We start from the raw sequence: 27,921 nt of genomic DNA, 5'->3' as shown, positions 1-27,921 counted from the left end.
CATCTTCACGACAAGAAAAAAGCTAAAAAACTGAAATCAATTACTTTTCTTAGATCCATCAGAGAACTAAAATCACACCACCTCCAAAATCTGGAGAGACGGAAAATATTGAAAGCCACACAGCCAAGATCAGCTGACCTGAAGCAAAGCTACTAGAGCCAGTTAACTGGTAGGAACGCTTATTAAATGGTAATTTTGACAAATTTCCAAACTCTGAGTAAGCACTAGCTTGAGACTTAAAAACTCCTGGAGGTCCAGAGATTCAGGGACACCCACCAGGTTCTCACATGAAGATCAGAGAAAACTCCCCTAGTAGTTTGGGCAGGGGGAGGGGAGAATAACCATTTTGAAACAGCTCAGCTCATTCTCCGTAACAAAGGCCTGTTCTCTAAGGGAAACTGCTTTGTCAGAGCAAAGGCAATTAGTCAACTCCAGTCCCCTCTCACCTTCCTGTCTTAACATTAAGAGGAGGGGGGAAAAAGGCTGAGAAACTTCTGAAGGTCACAGCCCATGGACTTTGGACCCACTAAAAAACAGAGATTTAATATAAGATTATAGAATGTTTCCCCTCCCCAGTGCCTTACCACCAAATCAACAGGGCTCCAGTATAAATAACAGTGGTTTACAACTGAGAGAGCTGCAAAACAAGACTCTATTTAAGAAGGAATTCTTAGGGAAACCCAAAGACAATAGAGGAGGAAAAAAATCAAGAAAACTACCAGAAGCTGAAATATCTGGCACCTTCACCTACAGGAAACATTAAAAACAGCATGGCTATTTTTTACATAGCTAAACACAGTCCTACCATACAATCCCACAACTGCACTTCTGGGTATTTATCCAACTGACCTGAAAACTTATGTTCACATAAAAATCTGCACACAGATGTTTACAGCTGCTTTATTCATAATCACCAAAAACAGAAAAGCAACCAAGACGTCCTTCAACTGGTGAATGTATAAGCAAACTGTGGCACATCCATACAATGGAATGTTATTCAGCAATAAAAGGAAACGAGTTCTCAGTATACACGCATACATACGCACACATACATGCACACCCCAAAACATGGAGGAAGCTTAAATGCACATTGCATTTAAGTAAAAGAAGCCAGTCTGAAAGGTTATATACTGCATGAGTCCAACTATAGGACATCCTGGAAGAGGCTAAACTACAGAATGTAAAAAGACCACTGGTTGCCAGGTGTTCAAGGGAGGAAAAGAGAGAGATGAATAGGTGAAGCACACGGGAGTTTTAGGGCAGTGCAACTGTTCTGCTTGATAACGTAATGGTGGATACACGGCATTACGCATTTGTCAAAACCTACAGAACTATACAACACTAAGTGTGAATCAATGTAAACTATGGGCTTTAGTTAATAATAGTGTTATCGATATTGGTTAATTGTAACAAATATACCAACACACTAATGCAAGATACTGGAAAACTTATGTGTGTGCAGACGTGCTATATAGGAACTCTCTTGTACTATCAACTCAAATTTTCTATAAATCTAATAAAACTGTTCTAAAATATAAAATCTTTTTTTTTTAATTGTTGGGCATCACTCTAAGTCTTTATTCATCAGGTCAGATTTCACATTTTTAAGAGGCTCCCAAGTGATGCTGACGGTCTAGCTCCACACTTTGAAACCACCAGGGTAGGGGCTCCTTCAAGTTCTAATTGTTTTTTTTTAATTGATGTATAGTTGGTATACAAATATCATATGTTTCAGGTGTACAACAGTGATTCACAACTTTTAAAGGTTATATTGATAGTTATTATAAAATACTGGCTATATTCCCTGTGTTGTACTATATATAACCTTGTAGCTTATTAATTTTATACATAGTAGTTTGTACCTCTTAACATCCTACTCCTATCTTGCCCCTCCCCCCACCCTCTCCCCACTGGTAACCACTAGTTTGTTCTCTATTATCTGTGAGTCTGTTTCTGTTTTGTTATATTCAGTAGTTTGTTTTATTTTTTAGATTCCACATATACGTATTTGTCTTTCTCTGACTTATTTCACTTAGCATAGCATAATACCCTCCAAGTCCACCTATATTGCTGCAAATGGCAAAATTTTGCTTTTTTATGGCTGAGTAGTATTTGTGTGTGTGTGTGTGTGTGTATGGTTGTGTGTGTATGGTTGTGTGTGTGTGTGTGTGTGTATCACAGCTTCTTTATCCATTCGTCTGCTAATGGAAACTTAGGTTGCTTCCACAATTTGGCAATTGTAAATAATGCTGCTATGAACACTGGGGTACCTGTATCTTTTCAAACTAGTGTTTCTGTTTTTTTCAGACAAATACCCAGGAGTCGAATTGCTGGGTCATAATGGTAGCTCTAGTTTTAATTTTTTGAGAAACCTCCATACTGTTTTCCACAGTGGCTGCACATTCCCACCAACAGTGTACCAGGGTTCCCTTTCCTCCACATCCTCACAAACAATTGCTATTTGTGGTATTTTTGATGATAGCCATTCTGACAGGTGTTATCTCATGGAGGTTTTTAACTTGCAATTCTCTGAGGAATAACAATGTTGAGCAGGTTTTCATCTGCCTGATCAAGTTCTAACTTTTACTATTCTATTCCGTAATGTTTTCATGGGAACTATGGTAGCCAATTTCCAAAATGGCTCCCACTGATCTCTGCCTCCTGGTGTTCAAAACCTTGTATGATGTCATCCCACAGCTGAATAGGGCTGACCTAAATAATCAATACAATACTGCAGAAATGACTATGTCTAGGCTAGGTCATAACAGACATTGTAGCTTCTTCCTTCTTAGATACCTACCTCTGGAAAGCCAGCTGCAATGTCATGAGGACACTCAAGCAGTCCTATGAAGAGGTTTCATATGACAAGGAACTAAGGCTTCTGCCAAAAGCCAGCATAAACTTGCCAGCTAGGTGAGTGAGCGACCTTGAAACCGGATCCTCCAGCTCCAGTCAAGCCTTCCAATGACTGCAACCTCAGAAGAGACCGCAAGCCAGAACCACCCAGGTAAGCCACTCCTGATTCCTGACCCCAAAATAGTGTGTGAGATAATAACGCTGAATCCTGTTTTAAGCTGCTGTTTGGGGGTAATTTGTTATACAACAATTGATAATATAGGAGCTCAATCCAAAATATGTGCATAATAGGATGAGCTATTTTTCATCCTTATCTTTATTCTGATACAGTCAGAGAAGTCCTAAAACTGTCTCCACATCAACCAAGTGAAGATGGGTTTAAAGAGCTCCTTCAGTTTTCTCAAAGTATTACAATTAACTGCACAATTTCTTCAGAACGTAAAGGATATGGGATGGAAGGAGAAGGGAAAGAAAAGAGGAGCAAAACTTCCATCATCTCCCCTAAGCCAGTACTGTTCATCCTCGGGTACAAATCTGAGAGTTTTACTTTATTGCTTAAAACTATCCTTCAGTGGTGTCCCAAAGTTTACGAGAGTGAATTCAGTCACTGTTCAAGGTCTGCCCTATTCCTAGCTACTAGACTCACGGGCAGAATGAATAATGGGTACACACAGACATGGTCTTACTACTTTATATGATCTTGGACAAATAACTTTACCTCCCTGCCTCAGTCTCTTCATCAGTAAACTCAGGTTAATTACAGTACCGATATCACAGTTACTACAGGGATTTAATTAACTAAAACATAAAAAGCATTTAGAGCAGTACCTTACCTAAGTGCTCGATAAATGTTAGCTATCACCATCATCTGCCATTTCCCCTCTCATAACCTAGACTGGTTCAAGCCATTATGAACTATTAAGTTTTCAAGCTCACTCACATTGTTTCTTACTTTTGTGTCAGGAGAACTCCTCATACCTGGAATGGCCTTCCTTAATTTATCGCACTCTCTCACACTTTAAACTTTTCAAAGTTCCTTTTTTTTAATATAGCCTTTTCTGATTTCCCCTTTACTTACTACGTCCCCACAGAAACACCCATATAAAATAGTTAAATTTATTATTTGCCTTTCCCATAAAACTGTACACTTCTTGATAATAATACCTAATATTGATGTTTATTGATTGTCAAGCACTGTGCGCCAGACACTGTGCTTATATTAGGTGCTTTACATGGACAACCTAAGTTAAACCTCTTCATAACTCTATAACAATTATTACTCTCTTTATTTTATTGACAGTAGAATTTATACCACAACAGAGCAGGAATTCAAGCTTGAGCTGTCTGGCTGCAATTTTTGTTTGTTACCACCTAAACTCTAACATCTTGACATCCTGGAAATATGTGAGGGAGGCACATAAAATTCCTAACAGTTAATATAAGCAGGCAACAGTTTTTTATATAGATATACATATACACAAAACTGTAGAAGGCTGTCAGACACACACCCATTTTTATTAGCTTCTTGTTTAAGCTTTCTGGACATATTCCATTCATATACACATACAAGTATAAATACCTTTTTTTCTTATACAAATAAATAGTAATATACTTCATATATCCTTCTGCAACCTTTTTTTGTTTACTTCATTTATCTTGGAGATTCTTTCAAGTCAGTGCACACAAAGTATCTCATTCTTTTTAACTGCTGCACAGAATTCCACTGTATGGGTATACCATGTTCATTTAACTATTAGCCTATATGTTTGCAACTTCTGCTATAATGCTGCGATGATAATCCTTCAACACAAATAAAGGTATGGATAGAAGATATATGATTATACAGTACATTAATATAGTAAATGCATATCATACAGTAAATACAGTTGCCCCTTGGTATCCTCAAGAACTTAACCAAGTCCCTTCTATAAAATGGTATAGTATTTGTATACAACCTACACACATCCTCCTGTGTACTTTAAATTACCTCTAGATTACTTATTAATACCTAATACAGTGTAAATGCTATATAAATAACTGCTGGGTGAGCAGAAAATTCAAGTTTTACTTTCTGGAACTCTATGGAATTTTTTTCCAAATATTTTCAAATATCTCCACAGTTGGTTGAATCTGCAGATTCTGCAGAAACCACAGATACAGAAAGCTAACCATACAGTAAAATGTATGGTTCTACACATTCAGCTTCTATATTTCAGCTATCAAATTTATACTTGTTCTTAAAGTGAGTATATTTTTCTTTCACCTCTTCAATAAATCACCAATATGAAATATTTTATCAACCTTCAAAACCAAAAAATTCCAAAAATGTAATAATCTGGAAATTGCTCTTGCCCTTGCAAAAGAGGTAATTAACAGAAGAATAACACTTCAACTTCTGTTATTTTATACAAGGCATAGTCAAGCAAAGTAAAATTGCCCCAATAGTCTTTTCTTTGGTCTCTCAATGCTCTTTTTTACATAAACACTTGGTTTTCACCAAAAACAAAATTCCCTATAAGTCTCTGCTACATCTAAGTGAAGCAAGGGGAAAACAAAAACAAAAATCTTCAAAGGGTCACAGTTTGACATCTTTCCTTCTTAGCTTCCTTCCTGTATAATTCCCAAAAGTCCTAGCCAATAAAGAACGGTTTAACTTTTCTTTCTGTGGGGGCGGGGGGTGGGGGGAGGAGGAGAAGTAGCCAATGATGATTCTTCTAATCTTTCTTTAGAGAATATGTTCACCCTTCCTCTGAGGATTCAGAAGCAGAACTTTCTTTTTATTTTATTTATTTATTTAGGTTGCACCAGGTCTTAGCTGTGGCAGAAGGGCTCCTTAGTTGCAGCATGTGGACTCCTTAGTTGTGGAATGCAAACTCTTAGTTGTGGCATGCATGTGGGATCTAGTTCCCTGACCAGGTATCAAACCTGGGCCCCCTGCATCGGGAGCTCAGAGTCTTACCCACTGCGCCACCAGGGAAGTCCCAGAAGCAGAACTTTCAAGAGAATTTCTGGGTCAGAGAGTGCCATTCCAGCCAAGCATCATCACATCCTCATCACAGATCTTACGATAACAAAATCAAAGGAATGTTTGTTGGCTGGTTTTTGCTTTTTGACTTAAGGGTCTTCAGTGAAAGCATTACAACAGACTTATCTCAGGACAGCGCTTTGGTAGGACCAAATGTTCACAAACTTTGGAGGAGGATTTCTTCTGTTCCTCCAAGGAATCAAAAATTAATTACACTGTTATTTCCTAAATCTCCAAAAATGTAAGTTCTTGAAAGAGCACTCAAATAATTTTGAGGAGTTTACATTTCTTCAGTTGTTGAAATTTTCAAAAAGCATTGCAGGTTAAAGAGAACCCATGTGAACTGTAAACTGCTGTGAGCTTTATCAAGGTCCAGGAATCAGGCAAAATTATTCAACCCTGAGAGTAAAATCCAATGAAGTGGCACTAGTTGAAGTATTCCAACTTCCCTTTCAGAACACTTCAACTTAGAACACTCAAAGCTCACAGTCAACGAAAGCCTGTGCAAAATGTTGACACCAAACCAAAGTTTTAGATTGTTGTTAACTAGCAACAGTTCGGCAGAAATAATAAAAAGAGATGAGCAATGAATCTAGAAACAAGGGTGAAATACACTGTGGAAAAGAGGGATGTGGACTAAACACCTGTTCTGAGGGTGTATGTCCACCCTTGCTGTCATCCCACCTCAACTCCACAGGCCAGCCATGACCCTGCCGTGGGACTGCACGCACCGCACCATCAAGCACACTCCTTCCTCCACTACCAACGCTGTGTTCTGTTCAGAGCCACCATCCCCCCGGGGAGCAAAACTGCACCCCTCCAACATCCAACTCAGCCCTTACCTCCTCTGGGACTCGGCGTCAGAATCCCTCTGGCACCTGATTCAGGCCTTTACCTGACACCTACCACTCACTGCATTATATTAATAAGCCTCCTCCCCCTCCCCACACCCTCAGGTGGAGCCCGCAGTCCTGGTCATCGTTCCCTCCCTGTCACCCACCACAATGCCCAGCGTGCCAACAATACCACAGCCACATTCACCAAGGGCTTGTGTGCCAGACATTGTGCTCGGTGCTTTATATACATTACCTCCTCTCACCCTCACTACAACCCTAGGAATAATACATTATGAACAACATACCATTCCAGCATTGGGAAGAGTACATTATTTCATCTACATACAGATGAGGGAGTAGGGGCACAGAGGGCTTAATAAATTATCTAAGCCCTCATAGCTAGTAACTGGTGGAACTGGCATTCTCACCCAAGCAGTTAAGGCTCCAGAACCCACACTCTTAATTTCTATGCTAATAGGGACCAAGACACTTGGTAAATTTAATTGGATGGAATTTCCAGTGATCCTTTCTAAATAAACAAGCAAATATTTTTAAGGTTGCATATGCTTTTTGCTAGTTTCACTACTTGTGGACAATTTCCGTTCCTTCTATTATTTGACCTTTCAGTAACATTCAACACCGATGACTATCCACTTCTTCACTGATGCCTTATTCTCCTATTTTTGTGGCCAATCTCCCTGAGGCTCCTTAATAGGCTCCTCTACATCTGAACATGCCTCAGGACAGTGATCTACAGGACTCTATCGTGGGCCCTACTTTCATCTCTTTCCTCACACACTCCCTGAACAATCTCCAAACCCAAGTCTCCTGTCCAGAGCTCAGAAACCCATATGTATCACCAGCTCTTAGATACCTCTGCCTACAAGTCCTGTACTCAAAATTTAGCATGTCTCAAACCAAGTTCACCGTCTGTCCCTCTCCCCAAGTAAGTTCCTCCTCTGGGATCATATCAGAGCACTGTATCAGCCTGAATCCAATCAAGATAGAGAAACCACACAGTAATTTGAACAAGTTTTGTTTTGTTTTGTTTTGTTTTGTTTTTGCGGTACGCGGGCCTCTCACTGTTGTGGCCTCTCCCGTTGCGGAGCACAGGCTCCGGATGCGCAGGCTCAGCGGCCATGGCTCACGGGCCCAGCCGCTCCGCGGCATGGGGGATCTTCCCGGACCGGGGCACGAACCCGTGTCCCCTGCATCGGCAGGCGGACTCTCAACCACTGCGCCACCAGGGAAGCCCAACAAGAAAAGCTTTTAAGATAAAGAATAATTAACTACAACAGGGGATTGAAGTAATAAGGAATTGGTTAGCAAGAAGTAAAAAGAACTCTAAAGAATAAAGGCAGGGGCTTCCCTGGTGGCACAGTGGTGAAGAATCCGCCTGCCAATGCAGGAGACACGGGTTCGAGCCCTGGTCCAGGAAGATCCCACGTGCCGCGGCGCAACTAAGCCCGTGGGCCACAACTACTGAGCCTGTGCTCTAGAGCCCAAGAGCCACAGCTACTGAAGCCCGTGCGCCTAGAGCCCATGCTCCGCAACAAGAGAAGCCACCGCAACGAAGAGTAGCCCAGGCTCGCCACAACTAGAGAAAAGCCCGCACGCAGAAACGAGGACCCAGTGCAGCCAAAAATAAATAAATTTATTTAAAAAAAAAAAAAAAAAGAATAAAGGCATAGATGACACAAAATACAACAGCATAATATATATAGCATAATAAATCATCACCACTTCCTTTGGGGCTGAGACAGAGCACCCAAAAAAGAGTTTCCCCAGTTCTAGGGCTGAGATCCAGACCTTGTTGGAGAGAGCTCATATCCAGCAGAATTTCTGGACATCTGCCCTCTAAACCTTGCCAGAAATCTGTCCTCTAGAATGACAAAGAGAGTTGTTTGTGGGGAAGCATCTCACTGGAGGCACTCTGCTACCAAACTGCCCAAGGGAGGGGGTGGGAGTAGGGGGAAGCGGCCGGCCACTAAGAGCTGCAGGAGCCCAGACACAGAAAAGCCCCACATGCCACAGGAGCCTGCCAGGCAAGACACTGGAGCCAGCAAGTAAAACTCTTTCCTCCTTCAGTCTCTCTCTTAACATCCTGCCAGCTGGCAAGGGAAAGTATTTAAAGGGTCCACATTCATTTTCACAGAATAGGCAGTACAGGGCAAACTTAGAGGTGAGAGGCAATAAAGCAATGATTTATTGACTTATTGATTATTTACCATCATCATCATCATCATCATCATCATTCTGGCCCAAGCCAGAAACCTAGCAGCAACCTTGATTCTTCCTTCAATCAAGTCCCATAGGTTCTACTTTCTAAGTATTTCTTGAATCCATCCATTCCCACCGTTAATGCCCTCGTCCTGGCTCACAACATCTCTTACAAGTACTGCCATCACAGCCATAAGCCTCCTACCATAGATATGTCCTCTCTCTTTCCTGCAACTGCAACCACTGTGATCTCTGTAAATGGCAAATCCAATTCTGTCAATCCACTGCTTAAAACCTCTCAGGCATTTATCAAATGTCAATAGGATGGGATCCAAAATTAGTAATGGTTTTGAAAATTCCCTGCATCTTCCCTCCTCAAACTCTATGCTCTAGACATTAGGAACGTACGCCGTTTGCCACGGGAGGAGATATCGGCTTTGCCTGCCTGCTTCTTGTGGCTCTGTTTTGCTTCCGGGCCGCTCCACAGGGGCTTCCTCTCCGGGAACAGCCTTCCTTTGTCCCCCGTGTTGCCACACCCACTTGTCAGTAGTTGAGTGTTCGTCATTCTTCAGGTCTCAGCTTCGAGGCCTCCTGCTCCAGGTCAGGGGGCCCTGCTAAAGTGCACCCAAGAGAACCTTCTTCTCCCACATTTAGAACACATACCACACATTACTGTAACTGTTTACTATCTTCCACACTTTTACCTCTATGAGGGCAAAAAAACTGTCTTCCTTACCAGTGAATCACAAAGAGGTGTCCAGAACAAAGTAGGCACTCAGTGAATATCAGTTCAGTTAATGAATCCTGAAGGAAGAAGGAGGACGACTTTCTGAAGTGAATAACAGCTTAAAAGGAAAAGATTTTGGTTTTGACATTATACCTGACATGTTGATCAGTGTAGATACAGTAAGATTATCCATGTATCATTCTAAGGATAAGAAAACGCCTTTGTTACATGCTTAACAACTAAGTAAAATATAAAGTCTATTCCTTAGGGGGAGAAGAAAGAAACTAACTCTACCAGCTGGTAATATAAATTGGTATGATTATATTGTACAAAATAAGGGAAAAGACTGTTAGTTTTCAAAGTGAACAGTGCAATTCCAATGTAGTGTGTATATCAAAGGATTCAGTTTATTTACACCCAATAATGAAAATCAAATATTACAACACGACATTCCTAGCACATCATGCTTCCACAGGAGAAAATCAATACATCATATTCATTTTCAGTAACTTGTTTTCCCAACCACAGTTCTAGAATCATTATGCAATGTAAACAGTCTTCTCAAGCACTTTGAACCCATCTGAAATCAAAACTAGGCCTTCTCTGACACCTACTCCAAAAGGGAATCTCTCTGATGACTCTCCAGAAACTTGAACAGGGCTGCAAGGAGCAAAAGCTACAGAGCTGAATCAGCATGTCGAGCTATTCTGCAAATGTGAAGGGTATTTAGGGTTGTGGGTCCAGCATTGCTCCCATTCAGCCATGCCGGTTTATTTTACTGTATCGGAACAGACAACAGTCTGGCCAATCTGAGCAGAACATAATGTCTTGTACTTTTCTATCCCCCCAATACTCAGTACAGTGTTACTCTAATAGCAGAAGCGTAATAAACACAGGCTGCCTGCTGGACTCAAATAACCAATCAAAACTTCCTCTGGAAGAAATGTCTCAACATAATTACCAAGGCTGCCTTGGTAAAACCTTCCTACACACACAGCCTGGGACACGCATGCCCACACACTCCACACACATTTTTAATACTAGTCCAAAATCACGAAAAGGATTCAAGTACCTAATACATTCATGTCGTTATTTTTCTTTAACTGTTTTTATTCCAACTGATGTATTTCATTTTCTATAAAGTTTCTTCATACATACATCCATAGCCTAATCAAGGAAAGCCAATCAATAAGATGAAACACAAAAAAGACCTCAGAGCTATTCTCTCCAGCAAGAATGATCTTTCCTCAGACATCCGCAGGACTCACTCCTTTGCTCAAATGTCCCTTCCCCCAATCACTCTTCAAACCCACCATTACGACGCCCTCAGCCAAATCCTGGCCCTCCCTCTCCCCCTTTCCAGCCCCTTTTTTTCTCCACAGCACTTACTACCATCAACAACATGTCTGTACTCCTTTGTTTATTGCCTGTTTTCTCCCGCCAAAATGTTTCTCCAGTAATTAAAGAATGTTTTCGATTGTTTTATTCAATGCTGCTTCCTCAGCTCTTAGGACTATGTGTGAAACATGGTAGGTACTCAACAGATATTGGCTGAATGAATGAAAACAGAGTCCCAGAAACTGATCTTAATACTGAGGCTGTTAAGTGAAAAGGGGAAAGGACATATATTTAAGAGGTGATTCTCTTTAACTTAACTTAAAGCCCAAAGGACTTTACAAATTAAACTGCTACTCAAGCTGCACCCAAAGATCACTAAGGCTGCCGCCCCTTAGTAACTGCTCAAGCACACTTTAACAAAAAGCAACAAATTCTATGCCCTGCTTTAGCACTAGAGAAAACCCTGCTGTGGAAAACATAAATTCTACAAGTTCTATATGTGGCTAGTTAGGAATTTTATATCACACGTCTTATAACATTATAAGGTCTAGACTAACTATACAGAGAATTCTGTTTTACATTTGTTTGTAACAGAATTTTCTCCAGATATAATTCCACTGATACTACAACTCTTCACAAACACTACAGTAAGTCATGGTAACTACATTCTTAAATACTCTCATTACCTGAAAGTCCTGTACATAGTATTATTAATGGGTAAATTCTGCATCAAGTAACTCTGATGGAGAAAATTATACTATCAGGTGTGCCATTTGGCCATTAAAACAAAATAGGGGGAACTCCCTGGAAGTCTGTGGTTAGAACTCTGCGCTTATAATGCGGCGGCCTGGGTTCAATCCCTGGTCAGGGAACTAAGAACCCGCAAGCCTCACGGGTGGCCAAAAAAACAAAAATAGGGAATAGGACTGATCAAATAGCTCACAATATTTATTTAGTCAAGAAGAGATCACCTTCAGATTTTAGTCGAGCAACAAAGTAAAGAAACACAGAAGTAGAGGTGTAGTTAACAAATTCATATTCAATAGTTAAGTAAGCCAAACGCACAATTCTATACTGAGTTTTGTGGTCAAGAGACAAAAGAAATAAAACAAACGGTCTCCATACTAAAAGACTTTTAAAATCTAGCTGAGACAAAAATCGGAACTGCAGCATCATGGAGAAAAATGTACCTAGTCTAAAATGGAAATTTTTTTTTAAATCACGTAGACCCAAGACAACAGACACCACACATTAGAACAACTTGATTTTTATTTTTAAAATCAATGGCACTGTTGATGCTTCACCCCAGGCTATTATAATTATTTCCACGGTTACCTTTCCCCGTCTGTTGATACCTGGCATGTCCAGCTATTAAGTATTTTCATTTCTATCTCCCCAATGTTTTCCAACTTGTCCCCTTCTATACCACGCTATCTCTGTCCTGGTTCAGCCCTCTTGATCATCTGGCTAAACCACTGCAAACAGAAGTCTGCTGAAATTACTCCTCTGCCTAAAAACATCTACTGGATTCCACTCCCCACTGAGACTGAAGTCTGAGCTCCTTGGCACTCTAATTTTAAGGATTAAACGTCTGGTCTCAGCCCTTACTTCTCCATGTTCCAACCACCACGTCTTGGCATACACACTTTCCCTCCACGTAAAGGACATTCCTTTTCTATTTTTCAACATCTCTCTTAATTTTGAAAGGCCCAGTTTAAACATCATCTCTGTGAAGACTCCTGGGAACCTCACACTCAGGATTATCTGGTGCTTCCTGAGCATTATGAAAGTATTTTGTTTGTACCTCTGTTAAAACAGATTGTATCTATGTTCATGTTAAATAACAGTCTGATGATAGCTTTTGTCTGTCTACCCTCCTCCCGCCCCTTTCTAAGAAAAGAATCCCTTTCTCTTGCGGGGACTTGATAATATGTAGTTTGGGTGGATCCAGGGCTGCCCAATCAGTGTGCTAAATCCCCTGGCCACCACAGCTAGTTCAAGAATGGGCCCATGTCCCGAGCACAGCCAGTTGGAACCCTTCCTAGAACTTTTACTAGAACCACGAGAAAAAATAATCTCTTTTGCTGGGTCCCCTAGCTAGAAGGCTGAGGCCTAGAGCTGCAGACAGTCACCTCTGCTGCAACATGAGGAAAGCCTGGTAAGAATGAAGCTTACACAAAGGAAAACAAAGGAATAAGATGGGGGAAAAGAGAGATTCTCACTGTTTCTCTGAACCTCTGGATCCACCCAGGTTCACCCACCAAGCTTCCAGATTACACAAACTTAACATCCTTTTTTGTTTGAGCTGGATCTCTGCCACTTGTCAACTGACGCAGTACTAACATGAGTTGAAATCACAATCTGAGACATATTGTAATTAACAGTGCTCAGGGCAGAAGGAAGAAATAGCAAGAAAGCCAGTGTGGGGAGTGAGTGGGCAAGACGGAGGGGCGGGGATGGCGGGTAAGGGCTGCACAGCATTGTAAGGATTCTGGTTCTTCCTGAGTTACGTGTCAGGCTATATCGCAAAGCCTCAGGCAAAGGAGGGACAGGATCTGACTTAGGTTTTTAAAAGATCACTGCCTGCAGTGTTGTGACAACACGGTAAGTATTGGGTGAGGTGGGGTGGGGAAGGGGAAGTTGTCTTAGGAGCACAAGACCTGTTAACAGGAGACTGGCTCAGGCCAGAATTTGCCTGTCTTTTTAAAAATTCGTGTTTTGGTTACCAATTACAACGTTGGAAAGAAAGATAAATGAACACATGACATGCATGTCTGATTTGCTGGGTATCTACTATACGTAAGACACTTTTCTTAATTATCACCTCCTGGCCTGATCTAGCTCTCTAGCCCCAGACCTCTTACCTAAACTCACGGCCCATACACAGCCAACAGGAACCCCCTAACTAGATGCCCCATACACACTTTACCCCCAAACCTTCTCCTCCCCAATCTGATTGTCTCATTAATATTATTCCCAATCCTATTTGTTAGTAAAGATAATAAGAAGGTATATTTACATTCACTTTCACTATTACTACATAACTTACGACACACTAAACATAACCTCACTTATATTTAAGTGTCTTATACTCTCAAGACAATTCTGTAAGACAAACACCATTAGTTACCTCCCCCATTTTACAGGCAATGCGACTGAGCTCAGAAAAATGAAGTAAATTGCCAGCGTTCACTGTGCTGGGAAGTGGTGCAGCTGACGCTCAAACCTGCACTCCTAATTCACCCAGTCACGGGAGTCAGAAGCCTGGGGATCCTCTAAGGTTCTCTCTCAGACCCGCTCCTCACAGATCAGGAATGACCAGCCTCGTGCCCCTCTCAATCCGCCCTCACACCTTCACCACCCCTGCTCAGGGCTTCCTCGTACCTGCCCTTGGTCACAACAGCCTCACAGGTCGTGCCGCCTCTTCTTGTGCTGTCCTTCTTCCACCTCTCCTCCTTGCTACCATCAGACACGCTCTTCATTTCTCAACACGAGCTCTGTGCTCCAACCCAAGCACAGCATTGGGAACCCTATGGATCAGTGGAACAGAGCTCAAAGTTCAAAAGCTGCAGGCTACAGCTTTCTGCATCAGTATGGATGCGTTCATTCTAGCACCAGCAACTTACCAAGCAATCTTCCACAGCATCACAGCCTCAAGATTGTTGTCAGTGTTGCCAAGTAGGAAAACCCTGGTGTTTGCACAACTTTCCCTTTCAGCCTTCATCTTCCCAGTCCCAAAGGCTGGGACATTAAGCATTTCAAGGACTTCACCCCACCTAGTCCCACTTTCCTAAACTACTTTTGTCTCCTCTTAGCCAATCAAGCCTGCCATTCCTGGAAAGCCCAAATAGGTACTGATTTGATTAAAGTATTTCATAATGAGGGATCAGGGCATATATAGTCTAAAACAGAAACTAATTAAACAAATGAGTCTCTAATCTGACCCATGACAGATGCAAAAGACAGTGATGGTAAGAATAATAATGGCTAACATTTATCAAGATCTAGAAAGCTGTGTGCCAGGTACTGTTTTACTTGCTTTACAAGTATTTAATCATCTGCTCTTTTAATCATCACGACAACCCCGTGAAATGAGTGTAATAATTATTATTTATCACAATCTTTGGATATGGAATTTGAAATCTGGAGGAGTTAAGGAGCATGTCATACATGTCCAAGGTCACACAGTTAGTAAATGGTGTCAGGATGAAAAACCCAGACCCAGTGCTCCCAACCAGCTCATTGCTAAAACTCCACTCCAGCAGCTGATTCTAACAGAGATACGTGGAGGAGATCACTATACGCTTTCTCATCTTCAAAACATCTCCTGAGAGCTTACTTTGCTCTGAGAACTATTCCTGGCATTGGGAATTCAATCCTAGATGATCTTTTATGGACCTTACAATTAGGGGAGGGGGTCAAAAATATATAAGTGAATAAGCAAACAACATAATTTCAGACAATAAATGATCTGAAAATAATAAGACAGTATAAGGTGCTGTAGCACAATGGGCTACTTTAGGCTGGGGGCCAGGGAAGGCCTCTCTAAAGGAGTAATACTGAAGGAGGACCTAAATTATACGATAGAGCAAGCAAAGCAAAAACCTGATGTAAGAGCATTCCCGACAAGGGTTACGATAAACACAATATATCCATACCTAGAGTGAGGGTCAGCTTGCCGGTTCCTCAAACGACAGACCAGACAGGAGGCCAACGTGACTGAAGCTAACAGAGCAGGGGCCAAGCAGACAGGGTTCAGAGGTTATGGCAAAGACTTGGAAGAGCTGGCAGACGGCCATGGCCACGAGAAGAAATCTAGATTTTACACCTAGTGGGATAAGGAATACCTAAAGGGTTTTAAGTCGGAGAATGATGTGATCTGTATTTCTGAAAAAATCACTCCCATGGCATTAAGGATGGGTTTCAGAGGGACAAAAGTGGAAGACTGGAGGGGAGCAAGGAGGCTATCACTCCTAGAGCTGTGCCCGGCACACAGTCGGTACTCAGTAAAGATCTGTTGAATGCATGAATGAATGCTGCAAGTCTAGTAAAAGATGAGGACGCAGACTAGGGCGGCACAGTGCCGCACGTGTGCAAACACCGTGCTGCCTCTATACAACACCTGGGGAGAGCCAGAAACCTAGTGGTCTTTCGAGAACCAGCAGGCAGTCCCTTACTGAGCAGTGTCCGGGCTCTTTCCGAGGCTTCCTGCCCATTCAGCTGGAGGCCAAGGGCCTGGACTCTGGAATCCAACCGCCTAGATCCGGGTCTCGGTTCCATCCTCTAGCAGCAAGTTACTTTCAGCATCATTATCATCAGCAGCTGCTGTCCTGCTAACATCTCCTGGCTCCCCTCCCCTCTCGGCCTTGTCAACATTCTGCCACTGCAGTCTCCTGCCTCTAACCGTTGAATGCCACTGACAGCCAAAGAAGAACTTAAGAATATTGTGAACAATCAACTCACTCGGGCAAGTGTGCAACAGCCCTCTACACAACTCTTAACTTCTGCAAAGAACTTAACTAAAGCAGCTCATTCTTACACACACTACCAGTCTCTTTAGCCTTTAGCAGTTGATCTTCTGTAACTTTTCTATGGCAGGTGATTGATAGAAATTAGTCTGCCGATGCCTAAGAGTTCTTAGCAGGGAAGGTACAATGCTGAATTTTCTCCAGAATAATACTGACTGAAAAATTTAAAAAAATTTAAAAGAAAAAAGACAACACAACTTAAGTTTCCACACTAACCAACTTCAGTCCCTTTTAGAACTACTAAATAGTCCAATTAAACTATAAAATGTTACATTCTTTTGTGACTTCAAAATATCTCCTCTCAAAATAAGATTCCCTCCTCACAAAAGCCAAGGGCTAAAAAAAAAAAACTTTCCTATCAGGCATCATAATAAGAAAAACACCCATTCATTGAGGTTGCAGTGGTCATCTACAAATAGTCATGGTGCCCTAGCAGGCTCTGCCTCTGGTTTGTGTAATTCTACCTTCTTTTCCCCTTTTTTGCCATAAAACTTTTTAACTTTAGCCACCAAATATAATCATACTCTTGCCACTAACTAGCTCACATTAAATATCACAGACTTTTTTTTTTTATTATTTTTTTGTTTTAATATTTGGAGCTTTAATCAGTCATTTTTCTACAGTCATCATGGTTTACTTTATTTTATTTATTTATTTTTGGCTGCATCGGGTCTTCGTTGCTGCGTCCGCGCTTTCTCTAGTTGTGGCGAGCGGGGGCTACCCTTCATTGTGGTGCGTGGGCTTCTCGTTGACGTGTCTTCTCTTGTTGCGGAGCAAAGGCTCTAGGGCACATGGGCTTCAGTAGTTGTGACACGTGGGCTCAGCAGTTGTGGCTCGCGGGCTCTAGAGCGCAGGCTCAGCAGTTGTGGCGCACGGGCTCAGTCACTCCGTGGCACGTGGGTTCCTCCCGGACCAGGACTCAAACCCGTGTTCTCTGCACTGGCAGGCGGATTCCCAACAACTGCGCCACCAGGGAAGTACCCACAGACTTTTTTTTTTTTTTTTTTTTTTTTTGCGGTACACGGGCCTCTCACCGTCGTGGCCTCTCCCGTTGCGGAGCCCGGGGCACGAACCCGTGTCGCCTGCATCGGCAGGCGGACTCTCAACCACTGTGCCACCAGGGAAGCCCCCCACAGACTTTTTAATAATATCAAAGCTGCCTCTAAAAGTAGAGTTGGAACAAAGATATATTGTACCTATTGCTGGAATCACATAATTTCTTTACATCAAATGCCTTAAGTTGCTATAAATAAGTACTGTGGTTAGGGGGCTTCCCTGGTGGTACAGTGGTTGAGAGTCCGCCTACCGATGCAGGGGACGCGGGTTCGTGCCCCGGTCCGGGAGGATCCCGCGTGCCGCGGAGCGGCTGGGCCCGCGAGCCATGGCCGCTGAGCCTGCGCGTCCGGAGCCTGTGCTCCGCAGCGGGAGAGGCCACAACAGTGAGAGGCCCGCGTACCGCCAAAAAAAAAAAAAAAAAAGTACTGTGGTTAGGGACAGAATCTTAGAATACTGTTTTCCTCTCCCATGACAGCTGAAACTATGTAGGTACCAAATAGAAAGAAACGTTAACAAATATTCCTTTGAATAAACTGCCAAGAAACAGTAGAGAAATGCTTCAAGCTGGGGACATGGTGATGGGTGCCAAACGCTCCCGGCTTGCGCTGCAGCTCACTCTAGCACACAGATCAGTGTGACTGCACAACCAGGACCCATTAGTCAGTCACCACAGGGAATTTCCCGGGAGGACTGGATTCTGTGGACATCTTCTGTAACTGTCAAAATCTACACATAACAGAAAGACAAAAATACTAAGAAAATGTCATGCCAATTACCAACAAGGTTTTCCCACTGTAAGGACTGGGGGGAGAAGGTAATAATTTAATCAGTAGTTTTTCAAAACTGAATTAAAATGCTTCTGATTAATATATGCATACATTATTGAAGGATAGTGGAGTTAAGAGAGAAGGAGAAAAAGACAGCAGTTAAGGAAGGAGAAAACTAAACATTTAAAATGGGAGTAGGATCTGCAAATTGGACTGTAGAAAAGATACACTCAGTCTGTCTTTTTGATATAATTCCTCCTATACACCTTTTCTATATTATCTGCCAACATTTGTGATCCTCCATGCTTTCAGAATTAATGGCTACATTAAAAAGGAAAAATCTCAGAGATTTTCATTGTTAAAGAAGAATCTTACTAAATGCTTTAGAATTATGAATAATTAGGATTTTAAGGTCTCATTTAATTTGGGGAGTTTCTTTTTAAATAACACCTGTATTTTTTAATGGAAAAAAAGATCACAAATAGTAGCTCTGATATTAACACAGCCTAAGAAAGCTTGCTTATAAACCCCCGTTTTAAACCTGATTTAAAAAATAATTTTTAAGTACCTAATAGTAAGAATCAAGACATATTTTACAAAATTGGTTTTGTTAAAAAGGTATTTTCGGGGCTTCCCTGGTGGCGCAGTGGTTGAGAGTCTGCCTGCTGATGCAGGGGACACGGGTTTGTGCCCTGGTCCGGGAAGATCCCACGTGCCACGGAGCAGCTGGGCCCGTGAGCCATGGCCGCTGAGCCTGCGCGTCCGGAGCCTGTGCTCCGCAACGGGAGAGGCCACAGCAGTGAGAGGCCTGCGTACCGGGGAAAAAAAGAAAAAAAAAAAAAGGTATTTTCTCACTTATCTGTAATACTGAGAAATATCTGCTATTTTAAGGTTTCTGGCAAAAGCAAGCTTTAAATATTATTTAATTGGAGACTGGAAAACTGATGCTGTCACCACATAAAAATCATTCTTTCATATTCTGAATCCCTTTCTCTTGATGTGATTTTACATATTTTATATGCAAAATCTATCTGCTTTTTTTCTATTTCCTCTGAAATTAATCTCTATTATTTATCAACTATGGAAAGCTCCCAAGTAAATAAGATTGTCAGTCACAGTGTGTCTTTCATAACTTCAAACTACTATAATACTGAACATATTTCAAAAGCAATTATCAACATTGTCTCTCTGATATGAGCTGCTCCAAAGTGCTTAAAATACCTGAGCACAGGGCTTCCCTGGTGGCGCAGTGGTTGAGAGTCCGCCTGCCGATGCAGGGGACACGGGTTCGTGCCCCGGTCCGGGAAGATCCCACATGCCACGGAGTGGCTAGGCCCGTGAGCCGTGGCCGCTGAGCCTGCGCGTCCGGAGCCTGTGCTCCGCAACGGGAGAGGCCACAGCAGTGAGAGGCCCGTGTACCGCAAAAAAAAAAAAAAAAAAAAAAAAAATTACACAAAGTTTATAACGCCAACTTTGTCTAGAATTGCTACCTTAACCAGATATTTAGAATATGAAGGAATTAGGACAAGCAGGTAAATTATGAAAAAACTTATTTCAGGCAACACTGACCAGCCTGAAGATAAAGAGGTGCAGAGAAAGCAAAAAACCTCTGCATCTTTCTTCCCACCCCTCCCCCTACACACATTTAACATACACACGGCTGTCACCTCGACAACTGTAACTGTACCAATCGGAAATCCATGCACATTGACAGAGAGGTAGCTCAGCACAGTGATGCAGCACTTGGTCTGTGGATACTGACTGCCAGGGTCTGAACCCCTGCTCTACCACCTACTACCTATATAACCTTATTTAAATTACTACTCTCTCTGCCTTGGTTTCCTCATCTGTAAAATGAAGAAATAATATTGGGCTGGCCAAAAAGTTCCTTCAGTTTTTAAGTTAAAAGAAAAAGACACATTTTTCATTTTCACCAAGAACTTTATTGAACGTGTTCACCCTTTTGTTCCGCTACCTTCTGCCATTTTTCAGGCAACTTCGTAATTCCATCTTCCCAAAACTTTTTATTTTTTTTTTAGCAAAGAACTGTTCCAGGTGCCTTTTACAGTCTTCGAGGGAATTGAAATTTTTTCCATTAAGAGAATTTTGTAAAGACCGAAACAAATGGAAATCCAAAGGTTCAATGTCTGGTGAATACGGCGAATGAATCAGAACTTCCCAGCCCAGGTGTAACAGTTTTTGCCTGGTCATCAAAGAAACACGTGGTCTTGCGTTATCCTGATGGAAGATTATGCATTTTCTGTTGACTAATTCCGGATGCCTTTCATCAAGTGGTGCTTTCAGTTGGTCTAACTGGGAGCAGTACTTGCTGGAATTAATCATTTGGTTTTCTGGAAGGAGCTCAAGATAAAGGACTCCCTTCCAATCCCATCACCTTCTTTAGATGAAGACTGGGCTTTAGTGTGGTTGGTCGTGGTTCATTTTGTTTGCCCCGGATCTCTTCTGTTCAACATTACTATACAGTATCTATTTTTCATTGCCCATCACAATTTGTTTCAAAAACAAAACGTTTTCGTTACATTTAAGTAGAGAATCACATGCAGAAATATGGTCAAGAAGGTTTTTTTCTCTTAACTTACTTGGAACCCAAACATCAAAGCAATGAACACAACCAAGCTGGTACAAATGATTTTCAACGCTTGATCTGGATATTTTGAGTATGTCTGCTATCTCCCGCATCGTATAACGTTGTTTGTTCTCAATTAATGTCTTGATTTGATCGTTATCAACTTCAACTGGTCTACCGGACAGTGGAGTATCATACAGCGAGAAATCTCCAGCACGAAACTTCACAAAGCACTTTTGACACGTTCCATCAGTCACAGCACCTTCTCCATCACTGCACAAATCTTTTTTTGCATTTCAGTTGCATTTTTACCTTTCTTGAAACAATAAAGCATAATATGCCAAAAGTGTTGTTTTTCTTCCACCTTCAGTATTAAAACGGCTACACAAAAATTCACCATTTCTGATAAGTTTCTTTTTAAATGCACGCTGATATGACAGCTGTCACAGTACAATCTGACAAAACTGTTTCGAACGAAGTTGAAGACAGCTAAGCGCTACTAGAGCCACCTTACGGAAAAAACATAACGACCGTTTTGGCCAACCGATATCTCCTTCACAGCATTGCTACAATGATAAATGTCCCTAACACACCTTCAGGAAGCTCGGGACAGTGCCTGGCACATAGTAGGTATGCAATGAAGGCTGTCTGTTCTTTATTTATACCTTTTTTTTTTAACATCTTTATTGGAGTATAATTGCTTTACAATATACCTTCTTTTAACGTGAATAATTCTGGCGGTTACAGGCAAGACATCTGAATGTGTAACAGTTCAACCAGCTGGCTGAGAGCAGGAACACCGAGCACTGAAGCCTGGTCCCCAGAAGCTGAGGTGCCACACGGAGCACCTGAGAGCCAGGCGGTGTAGGGCAACAAGCTGCCAGCACCACAGGAGGGGGGAGAGGGTGGCTTCGGGCTGGTGGGAGAAGTAAGAAGGTCCCATAAAAGGAAAACAAACTCTGTCCATTTCTTAACTATACCTAAGGTCAGCACTATTCCTGAGGAGAAAAAACTGTTCTCCATAATATTTCTTCAGACAAACGGTCATCAGACAATCAGACAAGGTGTGGGGGTGGGGGGGCCTAGGAGAGCATGAATAAAATACTATGAATTCAACTAGAATTACATTCTTTTATTTTCCCATAATAGCCACTCCTTCAGCCACTATGAAGAGGTAAAACATAAGAACAACTAATTCCCCTACCCTACAGTATCTAGGAAACCACACACCCTTGCTGATCTTGGTTCTCAATGTGCAGCCCCTGCCAGGGTCAACACAGTTAGCAGCCCAGTATTTCAGGAGCAATCAGCCTTGACCACATGTAATTTACTGTGGGTTTTTTGTTTTTTTTTTTTTAATTAAAAAACAATGGACTCATTTTACCTCCAAATAAATAGCAACGTATGGCAATGAAGGCACTGTTCTGACTGGAAGCATGTTTTCGTTACTTGGTACCTACCTGCAAACCTCTCTGACAGAGAATTTAAAGGGCAGGGTAGAGATGGGCAAATTCCACATTTCTGGCCAGGATTCCTGAACTGTAACAAAGTAAAAATTATGCTAACCTGGTTAGTTTTGCTCTGCTGATCCTTTCCTATCAGGGATAAAAAACCTATCAGGCAAAAGGACACAGAGAATATGCATTCTAAAGATCCCACTGTGCTTATTCCTATAGCAACCAGCAAGCTAAACAGAGTCCTCATGTTAACTCCATAGACTACCTCAGAGAAGCCCTTCCTTGCAGTTATACATTCTTATACTAAATCTTTAGCTTAGGGTTCCTTTCATTAAAGGAAAAAAAAAAAAAGGAACTCTATTATCAGTATCATCATCTAGTGATGCACAAGGCATTAAAGAGGTAAAATAAAAGGCAAAGCTGGAAAAAAGAACTTGATTCCCGGAAGATATAATAGAATTTCCTTTATTCCATTATACTATAAGAACATTCCCCAAATAACTTCTTTAGCCATTGCAAAAAAAAGTAAAAAAGACAAAATCAAAATAAATAATATAATAGCTAAAACTTACATAGCTCTCTGGAGTAACCCATTTAATCCTCACAACAGCCGCTGAAGGACCACTAATCTGCATTTTCAGACAACAAAAAGAAACAGAGACCGAATAATATGCCCATGTGTCACACAGCTGGTAAGTGGTAGAGGCAGCAGTTGAATCCGGACCGAGTGCCTCCTAAGTCTGTGGCCCGCATACCACAAAAAAAATAAATAAATAAATAAATAAATAAATAATATAATATAATAGCTAAAACTTACATAGCTCTCTGGAGTAACCCATTTAATCCTCACAGCAGCCGCTGAAGGACCACTAATCTGCATTTTCAGACAACAAAAAGAAACAGAGACCGAATAATATGCCCATGTGTCACACAGCTGGTAAGTGGTAGAGGCAGCAGTTGAATCCGGACCGAGTGCCTCCTAAGTCTGTGCTCTTATGCGTGACATTGTGCCATTTTTCAAAAAAAAAAAGTTTTTGGCTGTCAACCAGAATACTGTCATCTGATGCTGAATTTTGATTTTGTTTTCTATTTCTAATCCTACTACCTAAGAGAAGCACTACCTTTTCAGTTTTATGTTCTAGTACTAAATCTTTCAGCTTAGGGACACTTTCATTTTAAAAAAAGAAAAAAGAAAACAACACTATCAGTATCATCCTCCAGTTATATTAGACTGGAAGGCACTAAACCACACGATTCCTATGACCGTTGTTCAGAGAAGAGTCTTCAAAATAATACACAACTGCAAAGTGGTAATTCAGAAAATTTCAAGGTAACTTAACACATATGTTATCTCACTGAGGGACATATTTAAAAGTAAGAACACTGATTACTGACAGATAATGTGACTTGCCTTCAGTCATAAGGGTGAAAGTAAACCAAGTTTTTCTGAAACCTAGCCAGTCCCTTTCCTAAGCTACAGTCAATGTTTTAATTAATAAATCCACTTCCTTTGTAGGAAACTGATGTGATCACAAGAAATAAAGAAAAATAAATGAAACTTACTAGAGAGAGTTTATGTTGAAAATAATTTAAAGCACCAAACTTTAAACCATATCATAATTTTTAAATTTCGCTTTCATGGCTATTACTTTAGAAAAATATTTTCCAAAAACATTTTAATCAAAGTCCTATTTAAAGAAACTTCTAACTGGAAATTATTAAACTGTGTATGTACTGGTAAAAAGAGTAGCAATAACCTGTCCTGAGCTATTAGAAAGAGATGTATAGCATGCTATTTTAATAGGTCTAAATGAGGAAGGATCAATATTATTTTAATTTTTAAAGGTCTGTTTATGAAATGCAATCATCCTTCATTAAAAATGCAAGCTGTGCTTCAGCAAGAGGTTAGCGTAAATGATTCATAGAGAGCTCTCTCTCTCCAGGATAATCTTCCTCTCCTGGGAGTTTCCTTTGGCTGCTTTATCAAACCACTCAAGCTATTATTAAAAATGCTTCCCTGCGATAAGAGAGAGAGGGAAAAAAATTTTCCCATTCCCATTCACCACTGCCTCTTCCATTTGAGTGATTTATACCTTTTCCAGTCAAAAGTAAAATTAATTCTTCATACTCCACACATTTTTGTAATTTCTTTTCATAAGCATTTAAGATTACTTTTTAATATTCAAAACATAGAATTCCATATTTTTAAAAGAGGCTTTAATTCACTTACCTATCCAGATATTTCAGTGTGAATGTTGGTGTTTCACTGAAATTAAAGGAAATCTACCCTTTGTTTGATGGATTTTAAAATGTTAACTCGTCAAAGCCAAGGTACTCCAAATTTACATTCGATTTAAAAATGCTAATGCTAATGAAAATGGCTGTTTCAGTGCAGCAGCATCTGGCTCATTATAACATGCAGTTTTAACTAATAAATCCTTAATTATTAAACTCTGGTGCTCAATTTCTTTCACATGGATAGGCCAAACACATATTGCTACAATTATAAATACCTGGGATAAATTAGTCACAACAACATATCACTGAAGAGCCTTCCTCTTGCTTCTCTGGCTGTTAAATAAGACCCCAAGTATGTCACAAGGAACATACATTTGAGAGACCACCTTTAAACATCTGGACTCTGGTGTGCGTAGCTGCTGCATTTACTGGCTAGCAAATATTTAACTCTGCTGGTTACTCAACATTCATGCATAGAGCAATTTGTCTGCTTGTGCAAATGGACCAGGTTTTTTCCAAGTGCCTTTTCAGATAAACGTGTCAAAACTGACTGCAATCATATGCCCTCATTCTGGCTTTACAAAGCTGTCTCTGCCTCCCCCCAGCTGGATGTTTTTATTAAGGTGCCTCCTGGACACACTCAAGCAAGGTACTACTGCACATCATGATGTCTAGCAAAGGCTGAAATCCCTGAGAGGATATGTTTGGTTTTAAGCCTTAATATGTGTTAGGGAGTTTATCATTTTTCTCTCCCACCCCCAATTCTTTTTTTATTTTTTTCCCTTCTTTAATCAGCAACATCGACAGGACTGAATGAGTATTTTACAATGGAGTCGCACAGTGCGTGTGCTCAATCGTTTGGCTTCCCAGAAGATTCATTACAGTTACATTAGAAAGTCAAATCAGGCAATTCTGCAGTCTGGTGAAAGCTAGCATATGAAAGGAGGTTAATACAAAAGAATTTCATTTTAAATAGAGGACATTTAGGACCTTAAAAAGCAACATTATGATAAAAATTCCAAGATATTTGTTCTGGCGTTAGAACAGGCTTTACAGGTCTAATTTCAGAGATGTCTAAATGCTTTTCTAGGAAAGAGTGAGAGAGCATGTATGGGAGGAAACTGTATGATCTGCAAGGTCTGCCATCTTAATAATCCTCAGGCAAAGAACACTGCAGATGTATGTGTTACCCTCACTCACGAGAAAAGAATCCATGCATTCTCTGATTACGCCGATGAAGTAGGAATCAAGTAAAAGTCAAGGTGTATTCGTTTAAATCCTTATAAAGGTTATGGAGTGATTTTAACACGTCTGAGTGTAAATAAAACTAAGGATTTTCAGATCTTAATACATATTTAAATGACAAAATCTGTAAGTTAATTGTTTTTTCCGTGATTAGTAGCAGGTACAGAAAAATCTTCTCAGGCATACACGTGTTTGTTACTTGCGTGTAAATGGCTTCCCTCTCATTAGACTTCAGGCCTCTAACTCCTAACCAATCTTATTTATTTGATTTGTTTCCACTGGTTCATGGATCAGCAAAACTTTAAAATGACTACCTATAGGAATGAAAAGAGAAATGCAAGCCACTTCATTCAGTAGAGAAGATTTAGAGAATACAAATTTCAAATACAAAGACTCACCTTTTGCAAGAGAAATTCGAAAGCCTAAATATCATGGCAAGAGGGGAAGAGCAGCTAGCAGCGGTAACAAGGCAGGAAAGGCTCTGTCTTCAGTGCTACCTTTGGCAGCAGTACAGATGGACTTCGGAGGCCACTGGCTATGCTTAATTTAATATGAAGCTAAATACAGCCAAAACATCTGGTGCACTACTGATGGTTATCATGATAAATTTAATCTGACATCACACACAAACCCATTCAAATATTCTGTTCGTATTCTTTTTAAGCTAACAATCTACACTTACTTTTGTTTTTCATCTCTTCTAGCAGTCTTCTATTTTAGAAAAGGTAGGTTTTCTGGGATCTAATGTTTATATAATTGCAGGGACTTCTTTAAGAAAAAGACTACAAAATTTTGTCTCTAAAATGCCAAGGGGATCATGCAAGTGAGGACCCCTTTGGTTTAAGCTTCATTAGCTCCACGGACAATCCACCTCTGGGGAGGGTTGAAAGGCAATGTAAGGTAAAGACTAAGTGGTATACCAAGTGGCACATGGAAATGGTACAAAGAATTTAAAAATCTAAAAAGCAGGGAACTCCCCTGGTGGCACACTGGTTAAGAATCCGCTTGCCAATGCAGGGGACACGGGTTCAATCCCTAGCCTGGGAAGATCCCACATGCTGTGGAGCAACTAAGCCCACAACTACTGAGTCCGCGTGCCACAACTACTGAAGCCCACACGCTTTGACCTCTGCTCCACAACAAGAGAAGCCCCCGCTCACTGCAACTAGACAAAGCCGGAGTGCAGCAACAAAGACCAAACGCAGCCCCAAAATTTTTTTTTTTAATCTAAAAAGCAGACCATTTAACTGACAACCTGCAGAGGAGCAAAAAAGGACTTCTAGGCAGGCACATCAGCAAAAATAAGCTACCTTCTTAGAATGCACTTATAACATATTCATAAAATGGAGAACCCCAAAAATCTGTGGCAGACCACTCACTGGAACAAAATACTATATTATAAAGGAAAAAAGTTAATAAAAGAACTTACCAATTTTATAATAGCTATAGGACAAGGAACAAGTAATTTTTTTAAATTTATTTTAAACTTAAGCTTATTTAAGCTGTGTCGGGTCTTCGTTGCGGTGTGCTGGCTTCTCATCGTGGTGGCTTCTCCTGTTGCAGAGCACGGGTTCTAGGCGTGTGGGCTTCAGTAGTTGTGGTTCACGGGCTCTAGAGCACAGGCTCAGTAGTTGTGGCGCATGGGTTTAGTTGCTCCGCGGCATGTGGGATCTTCCCGGAACAGGGATTGAACCCGTGTCCCCTGCATGGGCAGGCGGATTCTTAACCACTGCGCCACCAGGGAGGTCCGAGGAACAAGTTTTTTTTGTTTGTTTTTTGTTTTTTTTTTACTAAATACTAAAGTTTGGTTAGTATCTACCAAACGTTTTAATTTTTTTTTATTTTTTTATTTATGGCTGTGTTGGGTCTTCGTTTCTGTGTGAGGGCTTTCTCTAGTTGTGGCAAGTGGGGGCCACTCTTCATCGCGGTGCGCAGGCCTCTCACTATCGTGGCCTCTCTTGTTGCGGAGCACAGGCTCCAGACGCGCAGGCTCAGTAGTTGTGGCTCACGGGCCCAGCTGCCCCGCGGCATGTGGGATCTT

General features: G+C 41.1%; 1 protein-coding gene across 1 annotated transcript in view; it reads right to left on the bottom strand.

The window, feature by feature from the left end:
* Positions 1-14,532, bottom strand: part of RERE (arginine-glutamic acid dipeptide repeats) — a 310,240-nt gene extending 295,708 nt beyond the window's left edge. The window contains exon 1 of the mRNA XM_028488064.1: positions 14,387-14,532. The gene's annotated coding sequence lies outside the window, so the exon portion shown is untranslated. The remainder of the gene's footprint in view (positions 1-14,386) is intronic.
* Between the last annotated feature and the right edge of the window lie 13,389 nt (positions 14,533-27,921).

Source organism: Physeter macrocephalus, chromosome 3 (genome assembly GCF_002837175.3).
Source record: "Physeter macrocephalus isolate SW-GA chromosome 3, ASM283717v5, whole genome shotgun sequence".
In the NCBI taxonomy this organism is placed as follows: Eukaryota; Metazoa; Chordata; class Mammalia; order Artiodactyla; family Physeteridae; genus Physeter; species Physeter macrocephalus.
Note: the sequence above shows the minus strand (reverse complement) of the source record. Positions and strands in the feature narration are given on the sequence as shown.